Source organism: Marmota flaviventris, chromosome 11 (assembly GCF_047511675.1).
Source record: "Marmota flaviventris isolate mMarFla1 chromosome 11, mMarFla1.hap1, whole genome shotgun sequence".
Taxonomy (NCBI): domain Eukaryota; kingdom Metazoa; phylum Chordata; class Mammalia; order Rodentia; family Sciuridae; genus Marmota; species Marmota flaviventris.
The window spans coordinates 104,019,989-104,044,585 of record NC_092508.1 but is presented as its reverse complement, the minus strand read 5'-3'; the positions used below and the strand labels follow the sequence as shown (position 1 = coordinate 104,044,585).

Genomic DNA, 24,597 nt, shown 5'->3' with positions numbered 1-24,597 from the left:
AGTTCATTCCTCAGCACCACATAAGATAAATAAATAAAATAAAGGTATATAGGGGCTGGAGTTGTAGCTCAGGGGTAGAGCACTTGCCTTGCAAATGTGAGGTACTGGGTTCGATCCTAGCACCACATTAAAAAAATAAATAAATAAAGGCATTGAGTCCATATACAACTAAATTTTTAAAAAAAGGTATAAAAAAAATCAAGGGGAGATTCTCCTCTAAAAGGTTCCAAGGAATACAACCTATTGACTCATTTTTGTTTTTCTGATGTCCAGACTGTAAGATAATAAATTTGTATTGTTTTAAGCCACTGGAGTTGGGGTAATTTGTTATAGCAGTAATGGGAAACTAATACAGAGATGGAGAAGATAACTTATTGGAATAAAGTAAAACATTCTCAAATTAAAAATACTCAGAAGCTGGGTGCGGTGGCTCACACCTGTAATCCCAGCCACTCTGGAGGCTGAGGCAGGAGTTATCCTGAGTTCAAAGTCAGCCTCAGCAACAGTGAGGCACTAAGCAACTCAGTGAGATCCTGACTCTAAATAAATACAAGTATATTAAAAAAAAAAAAAAAAAAAAAAAAAAACCTCAGCGGGCTGAGAGAGTAACTCAGTGATAGAGTGCATACTCAGCATATATGAGGCCCTGGGTTCAATTTCCAACCTACCCCTCTCCTGATACTGCCTGGCAATGTGTTGAGGATTTTGCATCTGATAAAAGCAATTTAGCAAATAGTTGTGTGTATGTATGTAATGAGTAATTCAAAAAGGTGATATTAGGACAACTGCCTAACCCGTTTTAAAAAAAACATGAAGGTCGATCTCTGTCCTGGTATACTGGAATTATTTCCAGATGGATAAATTTCAGGAAATACGAATAACTTTAATTGAGAAAAATGCAAAATCAAGAAATGGCACAGAAGATGTGAGTAATGGTAACTCTCACACTTAGTTAAATTGGCAACAATTATTTAAAGTAAGAATGCACAAACATTTTGGCCCCACAAATTCATTCCCAGGAATTGACCTTAAAGAAAATACTTCAATATAGGTATAAAGTTTTGTAACAAAACAAAACAAAAAACCCAAACATTCTTTAAAACATTATTTGTAGTAGCACAGAACTAGAAATGACCCAAATGCCCATTCGTTAGAGAAGGCTGATTACATCATGGGAGAGCCCTTAGAAAGAGACAAGTATCTGTATGTTCTGTTGAGGAATGATCCCCAGATACATTGGTAAGTGAAATATAGTAGGTATAGCATAACCTGCTGTGTTCAGGAGAAAGAGATATACTATTTTAGCTTATACATGCAGAGGAAATTCTGGAAGTGTCCCATGGATGATTACTAGTGCTTACCTTTGGGGAGTGGATTGGAAGTAGAAGGAAATCTCTGGTTTTAAAACTTTTACATTTTCTGTAAAGTTTTCTATCTCAGGATTGCTAAGTTGGGTTATCTGCTCTGATCTTTAGCCAACAAGAAAAAGAAAGAATTTCTACAAGTGAAGAGGGAGAAAGCCATGCAGACAGAGTGACACACTGGGCCACTGCCTCAGAGGTATATCTATTTGATTTTTTAAAATAGTTTTTTTTTTTTTTTAAAGTACATTTAAAGTTGTTTTGTGCTTAAAGGAAGGCTAAGCCACAGAATTCTAAACTTATTGGAAAAATGTATTACATTTCTTTAAAGATTTAAATTCTTTAAATTTACTTTTTTTGTTTTTCTTTGCTTTAACTGAGGCATGAAGATTACAGATAAAAAGATGAAATTGCCCCTTAATTGTCTAGCTAAGGCAGACAGATATCTAACTGGGGTGTCATGTCAGAGACCAGCTCAGGACTCAAACTTGTCTGAAAGCCTTGTACATTGAATGCTCCACCTCACCAGCTTAAGCAACAAAATCAAGTCATTTTAAGTCACGTGGTTTTTTTAAAGTTAAAATTCATATCACTCCAGACTCTATCTAGCACGTGAAAACCAACTTTCCTTTGGGGTTCTTTTCCCTTATATATCCCCAGTGATTCCAAAGTTACTCAAATTTCTTTCAAAGGGGTCCTCTCAAGCTACTGATAGTAGGGTGGCCAGTGAGTCAGCCACAGTGCCCAGGCAAAGCTTATCTTCCAGTAATGCTGCCCAGGGTCATTGCCAAGGCCCAGGCGGCTGAGTTAGGCTGCACAGGCCAGAATAAATGCCTATTCCCTCCTGGCCCTTGCTATCCAGGGTTAGGAGAGAAGGCTGGTCCTTGCCTGTCAACAGCCTCCAACTATGGACACAGCCTTTATACTCACACTCCAAAGCACAGCCAAGGGCATGTTGAAGACACAGGAAAAAAAAAAAATCAGTCAAAAGCTGCGTCTGCTAATATCCAGTAATGTTTGAGGCCACTTTAAAAAAAAAAAAAGCTAACTCCCAACTATTAAATTATCTTAACTATGTTTCTTAGGTGTAGATCAGGTATAAATTCCTTATTGTCATATCGTTCTATGTCTATAAAGCTAAAGTAGTATGATAGATGATGCTGTTTTATTGAAATTTAATTCTCTTGGGCTGAGAATATTGAACTCACTGCTATGGTTATAGTTGTTACCACATACAAAATGATTCAAATGATTCAGAACAGGCATTAAAATATAATAATTTTAAAAAGAACAATTTAAATAAGAGCAAAACTTTACATTTATAGAGAATTTGCAAATTGACTTTCTTTGACTTCTGTTTAATGAACAGTGGTCTACGCTTTTGCTACTCTAAGGTGGTCCAAAGACCAATGAACTTCTTAGAAATGCAGAGTATCAGGCCCTACCTTAGACCTAGTGGATTAGACCTGCATTTTAATGCGATACTCAGGTTATGGATATGCACATTGAAGTCTAACTTATTATTCCCCAGTTCAGTCTACAATAAGCCAGTATGGAGATGGATATATTCTAAAGCTCTCTCTCTCTCTCTCTCTCTCTCTCTCTCTCTCTCTCTCTCTCTCTCTCTTTGTAGTTGGACACAATACCTTTATTTTATTTGTTTGTTTTCATGTGGTGCTGAGGTAGATTTACGTGAACTTAGAATTTTCTTTTTTTTTTATCTTATTTTTTAGTTGTAGTTGGACACAACACCTTTATTTCACTTATTTATTTTTATGTGGTGCTGAGGATCGAACCCAGGGTCTCGCACGTGGGAGGCGGGGGCTCTACCGCTGAGCCACAATCCCAGCCCAAGAATTTTCTAAGAATAACAGTAAGTGACTCCAATGGCCCATCCTGGTGACTTTCACTAAGGATGTTCCATTCAGGAACTTATTTAATTTATATGAATTATCCAGAGTAAGCAAATCCTAGAGACAGAATATAGCTTAGTGGTTGTTAGGGACTTGGAAGAGGAGGAAATGGAGAGTGATTGCTAACAGATATAAGATTTCTTTTGGGGGGTAGAATTAGTAGTGATAATTAGTAGTGATAGTTTATGATAGTTTATTTTAGGTGGAATTAGTGGTGACAGTTGCACAATTTTGTGAAGATTCTAAAAAGCACTGAATTGCATACTTTAAAGGGTAAATTTTATAGTATGTGAATTATATATCAATTTTTAAGAAAGTGGCTTCATACTTTTCTTAAAGAACAATAGATGAATATGAGGCTTATGTTTGTTTATCTAAAGGGCTCATCCTGAGGAGTTTCCCAAAACAAAGGATGTCTTTCTCCAAGCCCTCATCAATGCTGAGACTCCAGATATATTTATGGTACACGTCAGATTTATGTTTTATGTAAATATAGACACTGTGGTTTACAGATGAGGGCAGAAGGAATGAGCTGCAGGGGGAGGGTCTGAAGATGGAAAGGTTGGTTGGGACTAGTTGCCAAGCTCTATAGGGCATCAATAAGGGCAATTTAGACCTGATTAATATCACTGACAATATCCAAACTACCAGATTTAGAAGGCGAGGAAGAGTGTGCTCCATTTTAAACATCTTCCTGAAATCCTACCGTGAGAGATTCAAACATTTCATTCTATCAACAACACTTTTTTTTTTTAAACCAGGCAGTGTAATCAAACATTATAAAGGATATAAAGATGACTGAGAGGTCCTTTCCCTTCAGTGGAAGTAGTGATCAGACCACGGAGTCGTGGTATGACCTGCACAGAGCTAAGTACTGTACAATAAAATGTATATGATGATAAGAATCAAAGGAAGATATAAACTTAGAGCTCTCTGTGTCAAAGGAGGAAGAAATTACTTTTTACTGTTGGTGGTATTCCTTTCTGATCTTTTGTTGGAGGATAAAAGGATATTGATAGGTGGATTTGGGATGGAGAGCATTTTATAGAGTCAACAGCATGAACAAAGGCATCGAAACTGGAGACTTAGAGGCAAGAATGCATATTTAGGGAAGGATGAATGAGCACTGGCTAGACAAGAAATCTGGAAAGAAAACTAAGTAGACGAGGTAAAGCAGAAAAAAATATGAACTGACGCGTTTTCTTTTTCAAATGGCAAAACTAGGGAGGGGGGTGAGAGGAAGAGAGTCAGTCTTTCACAGATTGGTACACATTTCCCTGACTGGCAAATAGCCATTGTGTTGACTTGAAGGGAAAGTAATTTTTGAAGGAACATTTTTATAAAGGCCGGCTGTAGTAGGGTGGAAGCTATGAGCAAGGAGAAGGAAGAAGACGCCTGGCAACTGGGGAGGGTACCGGCAAATATGAGGCAGAAGGGAAGTGCGACGGTCAGGTCCCTGTGTCTTTCATTTAAACTAAGATCATAAGCCCATCTGTCCTATCACTAATAGGTTTGTATCCCAATAAAATATGAAAATTCCTGACGTGATAATATTAAATGCGCATTTATTAGAGTGAATTAATTCGATTTTAAAAAACACTGTGTTCCTGGTACATAGAGGGCACCTAACGTTTTATAAATTAACCTTGTTTGTTTGGGCTTTGTTTTGGAGCCTATATTTAGGAGAGTATTCAAAACTGCACCTCAAATTTTCAATCTACTATTAGTATTGATATTGGGATGCCCTGGTACCAAAAGATCTGCTTCTCCCCTTTAACACTTTAGTCTCTGGCCCCTCCCATGGGTCCCTAGGATCCTTAGGTACAGCGGCGGCGGGGTGGGGGCGGGTATTGCAGTTCGAGCAGCCAATCACAGCGCGGAGAAGGGGTGGGGCCACGGCGTCCCGTCTCTCCTCCTAGACCGCCCACCCCACCTTCCCAAGACCCGCCCCTCTCACACCTGCGTGTCCCTCTACTCTGGGGCTGGTGTAATCTCTATTCCCTGCGCTAGCAGGGAAGGGGCGTGGCCTCACCTCTCGCGAGACCGCCTCCTGTTGCCTTTGCCGCTGCTCCTGGCAGCTGACTGGTCGCGCTTGCGCAGCCGCCATGTTCGGTTGCTATGCTGCGGCCTAGGAGACCGGTTGTGCTTGAGGGAGGAGGAGGAGACGGAGACGGAGGAGGAGGAGGAGGAGGAGGAAGAAGAGGAGGCGGAGAAGGAGGGGGGTGACTGAGCGCCTCTTGCACTCTCACACACAAATCCTGCCCAGGATTGCCCGCCCGCTCCAGGCGTGCTTCGCGCTTTTCCGCTCCTCATCCCCCCCCCCCCCCCACATTGTTCTCTCAGGACTCCTGGGTCCCCAGGGGCTGAAACTGGGCCTGAGCTGGGGCGGGAAGAGATTTGGCTTTGGCCGGAGGGTCAGAGATCTGGGGCCAGGCCCCCCGCCCCAGATCCCCTCCCCCACGTCGCTTTTTGGGGGGTGTGGATTATCTCATCCCCGCAGGGAGGTGGGAGAGGGCGCCCGGCTGCCCGCCTCCCTGCCGCTTCCCGGGCGGCGCTGGCCCGCGGCAGCCCCGCAGCATGAGGTGGTGCTGGCGGCTCCCGGCCGTGGCACGGCCGCCGCGGCGGCTGCTGCTAGGGGAGCGCTGAGGGAGCCCCCGGAGCGGCGCGGCGCGGCAGACGCGCTTCTCCCGGGTGCGTCCGGGCCTCGAGGTTTTTTTTCCTAAAGCCGAGAGGACGCGGCTGTGATACGAAGGTAAGAGGCTCTTGGGTGCCCGCCGGCCTTTCGGCCCTGCACGTTGTATGCGAGGTTGTTACCTGGGGCATGTGAGGCTCTTGGAGGTGCCAAATAGGGCAAACCGGAGGTACAGGGTTGATTTAAAAGGAAGGAAATAAGGACGCTTCTTTTTTTCCTTTTTCCTGGGACCTTTGCTCTTGGAGTTCCCAACGTTATAGTTGAAATCTGTTATGGGTGAATGAAGGAACAAGGGATGGAATACGTACGAAGATGGAACGTTTCGCGGTGCCTGAACTCTATGTAAGGCTTTAGACTCTTTATAGACTTTTCCATTGCTGGTAGAATTCTCGGTAGATTTTAAAAAATTGGCTCAGGAGCGCTTCTTGCTTGCTGCAGGAGCACACTATCTCTACTATTCAAATTCTAACCTTCTAATGCTTCTACCAGTATATGCTAGTATTTAGAAATCTGTAGTTGGGCCAAAAAAGTTGAGATATAGCTAAATAGATGAGCCGATGCATTTCCCAGGGTTTCCTTAAAATGGAACAGTTTACAGTTGCACTGATGTACGTATGGATATTTCTGCGAAACTTAGAATGGGAGACTGTGTCTGGGTTTGCATCATAGAGTGACATCAGTATGCACAAGGACGATTTGCAGGATTTTTCAAAGCCTTGTTCTAGGAGGACCTGACATCTGCAACAAACCAGCTGCTTTTCGAATATGAAATTTAATATTAAGTTTTTATGACGAAATCTTGAGCCCACTTGAAACGGCACAGCACAATAAAACATTTAAAACATATCTATGGAGGAAAAAAAAGTCAGTGTATCCGTCTTGTAATAGAAGATTTGAGTAGAAAGAAGACTGGTACAGTAAAAGCCAGGGCATTTTAAAATCCTGGCTTCCTGAAGCTTAGTGTGCCAGAGGGAGGAAATTATTTCTCATTTTTTAAGAGGGGGAGGGGATGACCTTAAAATAAATGATTATTCAGAGCCCCAAATGTCCTTAATGGAATAGAGCTAGATACATCAGTTAAATCTTGAATTTGATAAGTTTAAATTGAACATTGTTTTAAAGGAAAAGAAAACTTTTGAAAGCAAAAGTTGTGTATGGTACAGAACTACTTTACAGACTCATAAGAGTTAAGTCAGTTTGTGGATACCACCATTTTTTTGTCAGAATAAATTTCTGCTCCACTTACCATAACAGCTATTTTTGCATCTCTTAACATTTTTATGGCCTACATATCTTTATTTAATTTTGCATTTACACATGTGCATGGTTTTATAATATGATCTTGAGTGATTTGTAAGAGCAACATGGTCTTTTTTGCATATAGTAATTGTGATTTAGCTAGTATGTTTTAGACATTTGGCAAGACATTTTGAACACAAGGAGACATCACTATTTTATAGTTTTTTAAGATATTGAGTAGGTTAGTTATTAATTTAGAAAACCAGGGATTCTTCAAAAAGCAGTAATAGATGAGGATGTGACTTTCTTATTGCCTATTTTCTAAAATGTTAGCTGTGGATGGATTGTGTCAAATTTGTGTTTTTTTTTTCTTATGTCCTAATTGAATATCTTTAAAATACCTCTAGTAACATGTTATTTTAAATGTATGACACCTGATTTCTAATTTAGGCTAGGCATAAAACCAGCATTGATTGAATGCACTTGCTAAAAATACTTTCTGGGTCAGATGTACTTAGAATGCAGCCTCAGGAAAATTCGTTTAGATTAGTCTGTGACCAATGTACACTTCATTATTATTAAAGGGTGTTAAAAAAGTACAGAATTTCACAAACTAAATTTCATCAGTTCAGACAAAGGTGCCTAACTTTTATTTTAATGTGTAAAGTAAAATAGTAATAAGTTTATGTGGGATAATAATTTTAAAAAGTTTTTTCAATTATTTTAAACTTATATGATCCCTGTAGACTTTTGTTAAACTCTGTGGTTTATATACTTGATATATTTTAGTTTCATCTATTAAATATAATTGAGTTGTATAGTGACAGTATGTGTGTGGAAATATTGTTGTTATTGGTCTAGTATTTATTTATGACTTTGTTTACACTCAAAAAGGGGAATGTTGACTATGTTGTTTTTTTTTGACCATGTTTTTTTAAGTGAATTATCTTTAAGGAACAAAGAGACTACCAGATAATTTCACAGAGGCACTGATATTGAGAATACTTTGTTTCGTCCTTCAGAGAGTTAATTTAGTCACTTTTAAACAGCAGGAATGCTTTTAAAAAATATTTAAGGATCTTAACTTGTTTAGTGGCTGTTTAAAGGAAAATGGTTAAAAGTTCTTGAATTCTTTGTTACTTATTAGGTATGCAAAAATCTCTGACCTCACTAGGAATGAAAGTCTGTATGATTTAATGGTGCTAAGTATGAGTTATTGCTCCTAAATAAAATTTGTTTATTGGTAGAAAAGCACTGGTTACAGACTGAATTGAATTGTTGTTTTTCTGGGTTATTGCATGTTATGAAGTTTTTTATATGCTATAGTCGAGGTAGATTAAATTTACTGGCTCACTAGAAGAAGCTGTGAAGCCTTGAAGATTGGCTTAGCATTCTGGAAATCCTTGTATTGTTTGCCAGGAAAGTACTGTAGGAGGAAGGTATTGTTATTTCTTCATTTAATATTCAATTAGTACCGATGGTGAGAAGGAATATAATGTAGAAGCACTGTAGGGTATTTATTGGTGTGGAAGTCAGTTGTTTAAGAACAGCCTAATTTATTGTATATCCTTTGCATGAGAAGTCGGTATAATCAAATATAAAATGGAATGGGGGAAAAGAGAAGGGAAAATTTGTCACACTCTCTGTGTTAGAGGTATTTTTCCCTCACATTAATTCTTTATTTCATTATTCCCAAGTAGAAATACTGGAAGAAAAGCTCAGGTTTTCATACTATGGACTATTTTGAGGGGAAGATATTAACTTGGGTGGGTTATTGTGTTTATATCTTTTAACAAGGAGATTATGTAGAGTACTAGGGGAAAAAAAAGACTCCAGAAGGGAAGAATAATAGTATTTATTATCTGTTAAGTGTCAGACAGTGTACAAGGGGTATTTCATGTTATTCCAGTTCATCATCAAGTATAATTTGTGAGGTAAGTATTATTAATCCCCTGTCCTCTCCTACCCCTGAAATAGAAGTAAAGAGAAATTAAATAACTTGTCCAGAGTCATACTCCTAGTAAGTGGAATTCAGACCACATTTGTCTTACTGTAAAGCTTATTCTTTAGATCAGGGCTGTCCAGTTAAGTTTTCTGCATTGTGGAAATATTCTTCCCTCATGTCCACACTTTAATGAGGTTTAATTGACAAATATGATAGAAATGTTCTTTTTCCGCACTGTTAGATATGGTAGCTATTAACCACGTGTGGCTGTGGAGCACTTGACATGTGACTAGTATGTGTGAGAAACTGAATTTAAAATTGTATTTAGTTTTAATCACTTTAAAATGTGGTTCACAGATGCTAGCCATATCTCGTCGCGAATGTGAAAGTGTTGGACAACACAGCCTTATATCTTGCTTCCTATGAAATCTGAGTTCTAGTATGTAATCTTCTACAAGTTTGTGTATGGCGTTAGGCATGTTACTTTGTTTTAGAGTCTCCATTTAACCTACTGTGAAAACAGTGGGGTTGCCATTAAAAGATTATTTCCAAGATCTCTTCTTGTAATTTTTATTAAATGTTCACTGGCTCTTAATACAAACATATCTGAAAGTCTCCCCTCTGCAGTGTGCCCATTCTTCATATAAGGATTTTTATTCAGTCATTTTCTTTTTGAGAATATGTATAAATCACACATAAAGAATAATGGATTACACACACAGTTGTTTGTTGAAAAGATTGGGTAATCCAAGGCAGTACTATATGTTGGAACAAAGTTTGAATCTTTAAAATATCATATTTCAGCAAGTCACCTTCCATTTAAGAATATGTAGAGTTCCCTGGTGCTTACCAAATTTATTCTGAATTTATCTGCTGGGCCTTGAAGACTTTCCCCAGTTTCATCTCACTAATGCTGTTTCTTATTTTTGTTTTAAAAAAGAAAACATTCTTGTTTTTCCCTCCATCATTTTTTCCTCAGTTTAACCATCCTGCAGTCCATCTGCCTCCTTTAAGCTGTTCTCAAAATTCACCTTTTCTGGAAGAATGATGCTTAATCCATTCTTAAAGATCAGACTTTGAGTCCTGGTGACACCACCTGGGGTTAATATACTTGCTCAGATACAGTTTATTATATCTTCCTACAGCTTTTCTTGAGTTTTAATGTTACCTACTAAATGTAAGAAAATTAAAAACAAGGCTTTCTTAGTTTGTGTTGCTTTGAGTTTAGTTTGTTATTCAGTAATGCCCTTTTTAAAAGTTCCTGATTTTAAAAAGTGATAAATACTGTAACAACATTTATTGGTAATCACCATTGTAATATTTTTTATTCCTTCTGGATAGTTGTCAATACTTATTTATATTATATATAGATGTATAATATATAGACATATAGCATATATACCTGTATTTTTTTTTTCCTGGAAAATTGTGTAGTCAAGATATAATTTTAAGTCAAATATAAGGGAAACAGATCTGGTTTGGAATCTAGTCTCAAAAACCTTGTGCATGTCAGAGAAAACATTCTACATTTTACCTAACTTTTGTATTTACATACGTGAATAGAGCACAGTGAATCCTAACATAAAGTATATCTACAAGACACTAATGAAAAAAAAAAGCTGTAAGTTGCATAAAGACCAGTAGGGTAGAGGGAAGAAAGGAGGGACTGAATTAGAGCAAATTATATTTTATGCTTTTGTGATTATGTCAAATGTATCCTAATGTTTTATATAACTACAAAGAATCATTTAAAAAAACCCTTGGGCAAATTATGTAACATCTGAACCACTTGGCCTTTTATTGTGGAGATTAGGATAACATATATAAAGCATCTAGCACTGTGTTTAAATAGATGATCAATAAGTGGTAGTTGGTATTACTATTTTTTCCATTTTCCCATTCCCATGTTCATGAATATAGTTTAAATGTTTGCTTAAACTCAGGTGATATTCCATAATTTATTTAGTCGATTGCCTCTTGTTAACTTTTAAAAATTTTCCTCAGTCTAAAACTGTAGGACTGGGATAATGGTCCAGGGTTATGCCAAATCTCTCTCTCAAAATTCTTACAATGGGTAGTCTTGTTTTGAAAAAGATGTTAATTTGATTGTATAGTTTTGCTTTGTTATTTTAATTAATGTGTTTTTGAAATTTTTGGTTTATTGGGAAATGATGTTGTAAGCATTTCTTTACCTCTTAATAGAGTGAGAGCAATGGCATAAAGGAAAATAAGGCATGATTCTTGTCCTTGAGCTCAAATTCTAGAGTGGTAACACATGTCAACAAACACAATTCAGAGTGACAGTGAAATAAGATCTGGGGGAAATGAGAAGTGGTATTTGGAATATGGTCTTGAAGGATGAGTTGGAATTGATCTGGGTAGAGAGAACAGTGTGTACAAAAAGTCAGAAGTACGAAAGAGTACGTAGTGTGTTTGGAGAAATGCAAGTTGTCTTGTATATATTCACCTCTTGATGGGTGTGGTATCTACTCCTGTGTGTGAATCTGTGTGTGCATATGTGTTGACTATTGAGGGAGACAAGCCTAGTTAAGGATTCTTATGTTTGGGCAATGAAAGGGATCATATTAAGACCTTTAGAACAGAGCTTCACGTTGGGTATGTTGGAGCCTTAGGATGGTTTCTTTTGGCTTCATAGTCTTCTTGGTTTATACAATTGTGCTAAAAAATTATTTTGGTGCCAACTTGGGAAAAGGATTGTGAAAAACAGTGTTGGAGAGTTTATCCATTCACTCTTGGCAGCCCCACTTCATAGTCAAGAATAAAACGCATACCAAGTCCTAAAGCAAGCATAAAGAAGGTCAAGTCAAAGTCTCCCCTTCCTCCCTTCTTCTACCCACTCCTCAGTATTTTCTTCATCATTGTTGTTGGGGGGGGGGGGTAATTTTTGGTGCAACTGTGTGGGAAATCAGCATTAACAATTAGGATATTTGAATAAGGGAATAAGATTGGAAATAGGTTTTGAAAGGTAACTCGTGACTTCTAGGTAATGATACAAGGATGTAAGAATGGTGCAAGGATGAGGTTAGAAATGGGGTAGGGAGATAAGTAAGGATGATCTTAGCATGCCAAGTGAGGGATAATAAGGCTAGGAATGGGGAAATAAAAATAAGAATGTGAGATTACTGATTAGGTAGTTTCATTAGAACTGTGAAAACTGATTAGGTAGTTTCATTAGAACTGTGACTCCATTTGGATATGGGGGAAGGAGGCAAAAAGTTGAAAATGATTGCTAAGATTTGTTCTTTGGCCACTTTTCTCCTTTGAGAAGGCCAAATAATTTTTATTGAGTACCTTCAGTGAGCCAAGTATTTTGCTAGGCACCAAGGTTGTCATGAGTCCTTATTGGATTTTTAAAAATTAACATTTTGAAATTCAAGCCTAATGAAAAGTCTCAAGGAAAGTAGTTAGAGCACCTGAACTGTCTATTTGTTCATTTGCCTGTTCAACCAATTTTTAACAATATATATACTGTGTATGTACCCAAGATGAGCCTGGAACCTTTTGTTGTGCCTAACTTACTGTAGCAGGCTTAGTAAAAACTTCCTTTCTACATTTCCAGGGATAACCTGGGCATATCTTTTTGCTATGTCTAATTGTATTCTGTTTAAATTTATTTTTCACATTTTTTTTTATTGATATAGTTGTACATAATGATGGGGTTTGTTGTTACATATTGGTACATGTGCACAAGATAACAATATTATTTGGCCAGTATCACTCCCTAGCACTTCCCTCTTCCCTCCCCTCTTTTTGTCCCCTGATCCAGTCCCTCTTCTGATCTCCTGTCATGAGATCCCTGACTACCCTGCCCACCCCCCACCACCTCTCTTTTCTTTTTTCCTCTCTAGCTTCGACAGATGAGAGAAAATGTACCACCCTTGACCTTCTCAGTTTGGCTTATTTTGCTTAACATAATTAATGACCTCAAGTTCCATCTGTTTTTCTGCAAGTGGCATAAATTCACTTTTATGGCTGAATAAAACTCCATTGTGTATATGTACCACATTTTCTTTATCCATTAATTCACTTATGGACAACTAGGCTGATTTCATAGTTTGACTGTTATGAATTGTGCTGCTGTAAACATGGGTGTATGCATGTATCCCTATAGTGTGGTGACTTTAATTCTTTAGGATAAATACTGAGGAGTGGTATAGCTGGGTCTATGGTTGTTGTATGCCTTGTCTTTTGAGGAAACTCCATACCAATTTCCATAGTGGTTGTATTAATTTACAATCCACCAACAGTATAAAAATGTTCCTTTTATGTTTATTATTATTATATTTGTAGTACATTTGTATTTCTTCTTTTGACAGCTATTATTTAGTTTAATTTGCCCATTTATTAATTGGGTTATATGATTTTTTTCTTTATATATTCTAGATATTAGACCTCTTTTCTTTGGGGGTGGGTACTGGGGATTGAACTCAGAGGCACTCGACCCCTGAGCCACATCCCCAGCCCTATTTTGTATTTTGTTTAGAGACAGTCCACTGGGTTGCTTGGTGCCTTGCTTTTGCTGAGGCTGGCTTTGAACTTGGGAATCCTCCTGTCTTAGCCTCCCCAGCCCCTGGGGAGGCATGCGCTACTGCACCCAGCTAGATATTAGAGCTCTTTTGGAAGAGTAGACAACAAAGATTGTCTCCCAGCAGAGGCCGCTGCCAAAGCCCAGAGGTCTTTCTCCAGGCATAGTTGCCTCTCTCACACTGCTGCCCCCACCTTTGCCTAGAGGTTTTCTCTCTGGCGCCACAGATGCCACTTCTACCTACACTGCTGCCTCAGTTGCCCGCTCCTCCCTGTCATCACCTAGAAGTCTTTTCTCCAAGCGCTGCTACTACTGGTACTGCTCCTGTCAACTGATTCACTTGGTGCCGCTGCCCTGGACTGCTGCTGCTGCTGCTGCTGAACCACTGCTGCTGATGTCCAGAGGTCCGCTGCCAGAGTGCCTGCAGGTTTGATTACACATGGCCACCTCCATCTTGGGATGCCAGCCAGCGCCTGGGGCCTGGGTGCCAGCTGGTTTGCAGCCACTGCCATCTGAGGGCGAGCTGCCTCTGTTTGGGGACACCAGCGAGGATCTGGATGTTCAGTGTCAAAGTGCCTGCAGGGTTGGCTGCGCCTGAAGTCTTCCTATAAGTTGTCCGCCATCTTGCAGTGCCTTTTCAGGGTCACTTCCCTATGTGAGTGCATCCCTGGTCATCTTCCTGCAAATTAGAACAGCTTGGAGATCTTGGGTCTGCAATGTGACCAAGCTTGGGGTATTGAAATCCAGATTAGAGGGATGGTAGCTGGGTCTGTGTGGCAGTCCTATGAAGAATCAGACAGGTCTTTGAACTCTGAAGCAAGCAGTTGCTCAGTTTTCCATTGAGCGCCCCCATCCCCATTTGATGTGCTTTTGTTTTAAATACTCCCCCCCCCCTTCTCTAGCTAGCTACTATTTTTGGTTCCAGGTATTTTTTTCATGCATCAGTTTGTTGAGGATTTTAGTGTATGGGTGGTATTTTGCATTTTATTGTATATTATATTTTTAATTTTTATTATATATATTTTTCCTCTCGCTTGTCTGTTTTCCTGGATTTCTGTATTTTTTTCCCACTAAAGGTCAGTCTCTGTCAATTCTTTCCCACTCTTAGATTTTTGCTATGGCTTCTCTCCTCCTCCCTCATGAACATAGTGTCCTGCACCACTTCTGTTCTCTTTGTCCAGCATTTGGAATTGTGAACCCTTTTAACAAATTTGCTATGTATAGTGTGGACAGTAAATTAAACTATTTCTTTTTGTTGTGAGAAAACTGTGGAAGTCTTCATAGGATCTAGTGGGTTTGGGGCTATATGTTGTTTACATTGGGTGCTTTTGATATTGGTCTCCCCCCTTGAAGGTGAGGTGCTGGAAACCTTCAGGGACACCATAGGTCTGCAGAGTAGAATTTGTGTTGCCTTAGATCCATACTGCTAGATGGGGAAACACACGAACAACATGAAAAAACAAAGGAATAAAGTGCCCCAAATAAACCAAGAAGCTCCAGGGACAGAATCCACTGACAACACAGTAGAAGAAATGTCAGAGAGGGAGTTTAGAATGTATATAGTTAAACAGATCTGCGAAAAAAAGGATAGTATAAGAAATGAAAGAAAAAACACAGGAAGTGAAGGATCGCTTCAATACAGAGAGATTGTGAAAAAAAAAACCAAGCAGAAGTCCTTGAAATGAAGGTGTCAATAAACCAAACAATGGAAGGCATCACCAACAAACTAGACCTCTTGGAATATAGAACCTCAGGCCATGAAGATAAAAGATATAATCTTGAAAATAGAGTTGACCATGCAGAGAAAAGATGGTAAGAAACCATGAACAGACATCCAAACAAGAATTATGGGATTATATGAAAAGACCAAATTTAAGAGTTATTGGGATAGATGAAGGAGCAGAGATGCGAACTAAAGGAATGTGCAGTCTTTTCAATGATATAATATTGGAAAATTTCCCAAACCTAAAGAAGGAAATGTAAAATCAAATACAAAAGGCTTACAGAATCCCAAATGTACAAAATTACAGCAGACACATTATAATGAGAATGACTAACACAGAGAATAAAGATAAAATCTTAAAGGCCCTGAGAGAAAAAATTCAAATGACATATAGGGGGAAACCAATTCAGATCTCAACTGATTTCTCAACCCAGACCCTCAAAGCTAGGAGGTACTGGAATAATATATTTCAAACTCAGAAAAAAAATGGATGCCAACCAAGAATTTTTTATCCAGCAGAATTGTTTCAGATTTGAAAATGAAATAAAAACCCTCCATGATAAGCAAAAGTTAAAAGAATTTGCAACTAGAAAGCCTGTACTACAGAATATTCTCAACAAAATATTCCATGAGAATGAAGTGAGGGGGAAAAAAAGTGAAAACCACCAGAGACGAACAATGCTAAAGAAATGTCAATCGAAGGAGAAACTAAGACAAATTAAAAACCATAAGTAAACCAAAATGACTGGCAACACAAATCGTAGCTCAATAATAATCTTAAACTCATCAATCGAAAGACACAGACTGGCAGATTGGATTAAAAACAGGAACCAATAATATGCTGTCTACAAGAGGCTTATCTCATAGGCAAAGACATCTACAGAATGAAGGTGAAAGGATGGGAAAAAAACATATCACTCACATGCAGGGTTTTCTATCCTCATATCAGATAAAGAGGACTTTAAGCCAAAGTTAATCAGAAGGGACAAAGAAGCCCATTTCATACTGCTTGAGGGAATTACACATCAACAAGACATAACAATCATAAATATTTATGCCACAAACAGTGGAACATCTCTGTACATCAAACAAACCATTCTAAATTTTGAGAACCAGATAGACCACAACACAGTAATGCTGGGTGACTTTAATAACACACCTCTCTCACTATGGGATAGATCTTCCAAACAAAAACTGAATAAAGAACTCTAGATATAAATGACACTAATCAATAATTTAGGCTTAACAGACATATATAGAATATTCATCTATCAATGAGCAAATACACTTCTCAGCAGCACATGGATCCTGCTCTAAAATAGACCATATCTTATGCCACAAAATGACTCGTAGCAAATACAAAAACATAGAGCTAATACCCTCCATCCTATCAGATCATAATGAAATAAAATTAGAAATCAATGAGAGAATAAAAAATATAAGCTATTGTAACACCTGGAGACTAAATAAACATTATTGAATGATGAATGGATAACAGAATAAATCAAAGATGAAATAAAAAAAATACAGAGATGTAAATGATGAGAATAGTGATAAAACATAACAAAATCTGTGGGACATCATAAAGGCAGTGCCTTGGCCTCCCAAATTGCTGGAATTACAGGTGTGCGCGACCATGCCCAGCTACAATGACATTTTGACAACTCCAAAACCCACAATAAGATGGCAATAATTTGAAAGGAGGGTAGGGAGTTATCCCAGATACCTTCTAAAATTCATTCAGGGCAATTATTTTGATAGCAAGTATTGCTATATGATTTTGTTTAACCATCTTTCAAATAACCACTATAATTTCTGTCCCTTAATCTTAAAAAATGATAAGATGTATGTATCATTAAAAAGAAAAATAAATGATATTTTTCTTGATGCTATCTCCTCATCCTCCATAATCCAGGAAAGTCCTTCTTCCCTTTATGGTCAAATTTCATAAAAAGTTGTTTAGTTTATAATCAGTATTTGTCTAGTTTACCTTTCCACATTCAAAGTAGCTTACTATGTTAATGTTTTATAAACATATATGTTTTTTCATTTAAATATACCTTGGAGATCATTTGACTTTAGTGTTTAGAGAACTCCCAACCTTTCTTCCATCCAATATAGTGACATACTCTATTGTGTAGATATGTTGTTGTTGTTGTTGTTTTGATATGTTGTTTTTAAAAAAATATTTTTAGTTGTAGATGGACACAATACCTTTGTTTTATCTATCTATCTATCTATCTATTTTTATGTGGTGCTGAGGATCAAACCCAGTGCCTCACACATGCTAGGCAAGTTGCTCTACCACTGAGCCACAACCTCAGCCTTAGATATACTGTTAAGCTAACTTGTTTTGAATATTTAAGCTCTTACTATACTTGGATTCTTTTATTCTTCTCCTGTGTAACTTATTTGCTTTAACTTCTTTTCTGTCTGAATTGGGCTCCCATGAGGCATTGTGCATTAATGGTTTGCTCGACTTTGTGTACCTGAAGTCCTCTAATGCCTCGTGGGACCAACCTTTTAAACTTTGTGGCTAAGCCAGACTCTATCCTCCTTATTTCAGTTGCTTACATGAAAAAATGGTAGCAAAAGAAAAAGGGGTAAAACTAATATTTGTTAAACTCTACTGGTTGTTTTTAAATATAATATTTAATTTAATTACCTCAGTAACCCTATGGAGTAGGTGGTGGTAGTCTGGTTTTACAGATGAAGAAGTTAAACTCAAAAAATAGAGTTGTCCAGACTTTTACAGCTTAAAAATGTCAGGTTGAGGGGTTTTTTTTTGTTGTTGTTTGTTTGCTTTTTTGGGTTTTTTTGTTTGTTTGTTTGTTTTGTGGTGCTAGGGCTTGAACCCAGGTCCTTGTGCATGCGAAGCAAGCATTCTATCAGCTGAGCTATAGCCTCAGCCCTTGGAAGTTTTTAAAGTAGGTTTGAGTCTAGAATCTGTACTATTCTGCTACTGCCCTTGTTTTCTGTGTTATAATGTCATATTTTTGAATTCTTGAACTTTAGCCTTAAAGCCGGAGCTCTCTATTAATCTACTGTATACCTTACATCAAGAGCCACATAATCAGACATGTTGCCTGCTGCCATGTTTCCCTGTTGCATTGTTCCTGATTGCTGGGATGCCACCTGCTTACCTGACCTCTGTGACACTAAAGCCCACTTGTCTGGATCCCTGCCGATAGGCATTTTCTAATTGCCTATCTGTATTGCCACTCATCGTTACTCTTAAGGGTTTTTTTGTTTTGTTTTGTTTTCTTCTCTAATTTCCCCTGCTTAGCCCTGTCACCACTTGCTTTTCAGTTTATCAAGCTTTGTGAAGCTTGAGCAAAATTTGCAAAATTATTTGGGATGATTTAACATTTTTTTATGTTAAATCTTTTTTTAAAAAAAGTTTTTTGTAGTAGATGAACCCAATACCTTTATTTTATCTTTTAATGTGGTGCTGAGGATCAAACCCAGTGCCTCTCACGTGCTAGGTAAGTGCTCTACCAACTGAGCAACCCCAGCCCAATGTTAAATCTTATCTTGGAGTTTTATATTAGTTTCCATAAAAGTGCATTTGACCATTAGTTTAGACCTTTCTAATTTCCTAGTGTAGCCAGTGTGATCTGACATGCATATTTGATCAAAATTTTCTATTATCTCTTCATCTGCCTGTGAAACAAATGAAGGGATTTTCCAAGGAGTTCAGAATTATTTGAAAAATACCAATTTTATAAGTAATGTTGAAGGTGGGCACGGTGGTTCACTCCTGCAATCTCAGCTACTCAAGGAGGCTGAGGCAGGCAGATTGCAATGTCAAGGCAAGCCTCAGTAACTTAGTGAGCCCTCCATCTCAAAATAAAAAATGAAAAGGAGCCAGGAGCCAGGTATGGTGGCACATGCCTGTCATTCCAGTTGCTTGGGAGGCTGAGGCAGAAGGATTGCGAGTTCAAAGCCTGCCTCAGCAATTTAGCCAGGTCCTAAGTAACTCAGTGAGACCTTGTCTCTAAATAAAGATATAAAGAAGGGCTGGGGGTGTGGCTCAGTGGTTAAGTGCCTCTAGATTCAGTCCCTGGTACAAAAAAGAAGAAAAGGGCTAGGGATGTAACTCAGTGGTGGAGTATCTTTGGTTCAATTCCCAGTAATGAAACAAAAAATGAAAATAATGTTAGTGTCATTTTTGCCGGTTTCTTTTTTAGATATTTCTTTATTGTATAGAAGCAAATATCATTATAGACTTCAGAGATTCTTGAATTGTTTTATTTGCATTGTAATGAAATCTCTACTTGGTTTATTTACATGTCCCACTTATCTTTCTTTTTCCAGTCCAACAGCAGTCAGTTACAGTCGCTTACTACAGAAGTACTAGGAAATGGGGTATCTTCTCTGAGAAGCATTTTGTGACTTGGAAAAATTGTTGCAGGTGATTCTGATAATGTGATCCACCTTACATCTGTCCATTTTTATGGGTTTTGATCTGTGTTCACACAATCATTTAAAAAAATTTGTATAGGTCAACATTTCTTTTTATGAAATTTCAAATCTCTAAAAATTTTTTTTTTTTTTTTAAAGAGAGAGAGAGAGAACTATTTATTATTTATTTTTTGGCGGACACAACATTTTTGTTTATTATGTGGTGCTGAGGATCGAACCCGGGCCGCACGCATGCCAGGCGAGCGCGCTACCGCTTGAGCCACATTCCCAGCCCCTCTAAAAATTTTTTTTTTTTTTTTATTCACTTAGTGCCAGACTTGACCTAACAGATGTGAAGCTGTTTAGTCTTCATTTATCTCACTTAATAGTATACCTTCTTTAAGTTCTCTAATGAAATTGTATGGTGCTGTCTAGAACTAACCAAGAAGGTTACTCAATATAAGGTATATTTTGTTTTTTTTTTTTTTTTTTTTTTAGGATAAAGCGGTTGAACTTATTCTTTTCATGTTCCAGTTTCACTTTTTACATATATTCTTCAAATTCATTGTTCATTTATCTGTTAGTGTCTTAGTAAGTTTTGTTACCAATTTATATTGTAGATATTAACTGTTTATTTGATAACACAGTAGCATGCTTGGGATATACTCTGAGTTTTTTTGTATCTACCATATCAAAAAATGCCACAACTTGAAAGCACATCTATTTATAAAGGAGATGACTTTGCTTACAATCCTTTTATGTCATTCAGTGTTACATCTCTACATTAAAGCCATAGTTAGTTAGGTACTGTAGTGCATGCCTGTAATCCCAGCAACCCAGGAAACTGAGGCAGGTAGATTACAAGTTCAAGGCTAGGGATGTAGCTCAGTGGTAAGGTGTCCCTGGATTAATCCCCAGTACCAGTACCAAAAAAAAAAAAAAAAAAAAGAAGAAGAAGAAATGAAAAGAAAAAAGATAAAATCCATAATTAATAAGTGTTGAGAGCCACAGCCGAAGGGGCCCCAGCAAACTTTCAGACTGCCAGCTGATGATTGGCTCACAGTGGCCCCATCAACTTCTAGCTGATTGGCTCCTCTGCGGTGATGCTCATTGGGCTGTTTCCCTGCCCTTTCAGACCACGGAGCTGCTCCTTGGGGGACTTTTTTGGCTCCACCGGGGCGACCCAGCCAGTCGGCCTCAAGAGCAGGAGGAGGGGGGAGGTTGAGAGGCTTGTGGGAAGCCGGTGGTGGCAGTTGGGCTCTGAGGGTTTTTCCTGAGGAGCTGTTTTGTTTGGCGTGTGTGGTTCTAAAAATAAAGTTAGTTTCTTTTGACAAGTGGTTCCTGAATTGTGCCCAGCCAGACTGCGGCAAATAAGAAAATTTCTTCTGAAGAAGAGAGGAACAACAAAACTTGAAAGATGATACCTTTTTTAAGACAAGAATAATAAAGAATATTCTCATTAGTGGTACTTATAAAAGATAGTCTTTATCGGAATCTAATATAGAAGGAACTAAAGAACCAAAGTTCACTGATTTATGTAGTTTCTTTCCCTGTCAAGACTGTGAGCCTCCTGAGGCTAGAGATCTAGATGTATGCATATTTATATCTCCAGCATCTAGTACTGTGCCTGCTAGTTAAGAGCTGCTCACATATTTATATGCATAAACTGGTGTTTTGAATGTACAGATTTAGGTAACTCATTTCAGGGTTTGTGGGTTTTGAGTCTGTGGGTCTTTGTCTCTTGTTTCTCTGTCACTTCCTCTCACAGAGTATTTTAAATGCTATAGTATATAAATATGATGAATTGTCAAAGATTAAATAGCAAAAAAAGGAAAAGCCTCTGGTAAATAAATTTGATGCAAAAAGTGGTACAAATTAGTTTCTTATATTTAAAATACAGTTAATGAATATCAAATCTATTTGACAATATTTAGCAGTCAGTAACAGTTGAGTAGAGGATTACACAAAGGACATTTAGAAAATGCTGTTTGTATGTCAGTGAATCAGTGTGCAGGTTCAGTGCTGTGCATGCAGGTGTCAGGTGATTGAACATGCTTAACATGGGATGCTTTTTTCTTAGACTATATGACTTCTATTCCCCCTTCCCCCATTATTGGGCTTTGAACCTAGAGGCAGTTTACTACTCCCCCCCCCCCTTTTTTTTTTATTTTCAGAAAAGGTCTTTCTCGGTTGTCCAGCTGGCCTCTCAGACTTAGGGTCCTACTGCCTCAACCTCCTTAGTTGTTGGAATCACAGGAATGTGCCTGGCTTGTGGTACACCATTTCTTAAATAAGAAGCTTTTATTTAAGGTGTTGCATAAGAACTACTATATAACTAGGTTTGGTACATGTAAGTCTAGAGAGAAATTTTAGAACAAACTTACAGCATTATTTATTTATTTTCTTCTACAGGATATCAGTTTTATAGCTCATAGTTTTAATAGTGCTGTCCTTAGGGAATCTGGCCCATTCTGTTTTACATTGCCAGGTTTAGTTTAGTGGAGCTCAGTGGTAGAGCACTTGCCTATCACGTGTGAGGTACTGGATTCGATTCTCAGTACCACATAAAATAAACAAAGGCATTTTGTTTATTTATTTTTTAGTTGTAGATTAAACAACTAATAAATAAATAAATAAGGGTAAAGAATTATCAGCTATCCATGTGCTGATGCACATGCCTGTGGCTCAGGAGGCCGGAACAGGAAGATTGCAAGTTCAAGGCTAGCCTCAGCAAAAGTGAGGTGTTCAGCAGCTCACACCCAGTCTCTAAATAAAACACAAAAATAGGGCTGGGGATGTGGCTCAGTGGTTGAGTGCCTCTTGAGTTCAATCCCTGGTATCCCCCCCCGCCCCCCCCCCCCCAAAAAGTCAGCTATCCAGAAAACTTTTTGAGTGACTAATTGCTAATTGCTTGATGATTTTGGATAACAATGAATTTATTGTGTATACTTTGTTAAGTGTAAAAACATAATTTGAAAGGAATGTTTTCTCTTTCCTCACATCTTTTTATTTTTAAAAACTTCAGACCTGTGGAAAAGTAGCAAGAATCACATATTGAACATCCATATACCCTTTATATAATTTTACTAGTTGCTACTTTGCTTTATCTCTCTGTATATACTTTTAAAATTTCTGTTTGGGAATTGTAGTCATCATGATCATAATAACACTTTATCCAAATGTTTTAGCATGCAAACATGAATCTTCTAGGAAAAAACACATTTTCCCATATAACCACAAAATCACACTCAAGAAGTTTTGCATTGACACATGCTGGTATCTGAAATACAATCCATATCTAAATTTCTCCAGTTGTTCAAGCAACTTCTTTATGCCCTCTCTCCCCCAATCCATGATTGGATTAAGGATTGTACATTACTTTGGTTGTTAGGTCAACTTGGATGTTTTAACCCATAGCTCTTCCCCAGCCTTCTTGTACATCTCCTGCACATACTTAAGATCTAAATTTTTTAAGATCTAGATAAGTTGTTTTGTAGATTGTCCTTCAATTTAGATTTAGACAGCAACAAGCTAAATTAGTTTAGTGACAGATGTTTCATTTAGTTTTCTCATCATTAGATTTGGGTTAAACATTTTGGCAAGAATACTGCATAGATGTTTTGTTCTCAGTGTTTGATATTAGGATGATGTTGAATTTGATCATTTGGTTAAGGTAGGCTTTGATAGGTTTCTCCATTAATAATAATCTGTGGGGGAACACTTTCAGGTTGTGTACCTTGTTTCCCAAATAAACTTTTGCCCAGTGATTTTAGTATTCATTTATGAGTCTTCCCCAAATCAGTTATGGTAATTGTAAAGTAGCAATTTTCTATTTCTCTAATTTCTTCTGTTTCATCACTAGACATTTTTATACAAAGAAGAGTTATTCCTCTCAGTTAAAAAAAAAAAAGTGTAAGTTGGACCTATTAATTCTTGTTTTTAGAGTATCATAATCTATTCTTATTTATTTTGGAACTTAAATTGATTCATGTTTAGCTAGTAGGAGTCCCATTAGACTTATTCTTTGACTTGTCCTCTTTAGAGTTTGAGGGCTTCATTTACTGGCACAGATATTTTACCCTCATCTTATATTTTCCTTGTTCCATCTCTGGGATCAGTAGTTTGTCCTAGAGTCTTAATTCTTCTACTGGGTAGAATAATATAAGGGATTAGATATGCTTGGTGTTTTGGGAGCTTTTTTCCTTTTAGGTTCAAATAGTGGGCAGAGGTAGAGGTGGCAAGGCTACTTTTAAAAAATGATGGAATCCTGTCATCAAACAATACCTAATCTCCCATGCCATGGGATCTAACTTCTTAATCTCCTCCAGCTAGTGAGGTTCCTGGTAATATTAACATTTTTCATTTGTTCATTTATATAATACACACAAAATAGTTTCAGAATGGTTCAAAACTGTTACTGAGGGTGGGGCATGATGGCACTCATCTAATCGGCCCAGGCTGAGGCAGGAGGATCTCATGAGCCAAAGAATAGTTCAAGGCCAGTCTGAGCAAGATAGCCAGATCCTGTCTGTCTGTCTGTCTGTCTCTCTCTCTTTTTAAATAACTTTTTAAAATTTATGTATGACAGCAGAATGCCTTACAATTCTTATTCCACATATAGAGCACAATTTTTCATATCTCTGGTTGTATGCAAAGTAAATTCACACCAATTCATGTCTTTATTCATGTACTTTGGGTAATAATGTGCAAGAAATGTCCAAAAAAAAAGACAACATTGACAACAACAACAAACCTACTGAGTAAATTTAAGTTT

General features: G+C 37.8%; 1 protein-coding gene across 5 annotated transcripts in view; it reads left to right on the top strand.

Annotated features, from left to right (window-relative positions):
• Positions 1–5,565: 5,565 nt before the first annotated feature.
• Positions 5,566–24,597, top strand: part of Ptpn4 (protein tyrosine phosphatase non-receptor type 4) — a 176,770-nt gene continuing 157,738 nt past the window's right edge. For 2 of the 5 annotated variants that reach the window (XM_071619275.1, XM_071619276.1), the window contains exon 1: positions 5,567–6,026. The gene's annotated coding sequence lies outside the window, so the exon portion shown is untranslated. Of the gene's footprint in view, positions 6,027–6,149; positions 6,309–24,597 lie in introns of those variants that run through there. The other 3 variants (XM_071619272.1, XM_027936866.2, XM_071619274.1) reach the window with 3 other exon arrangements.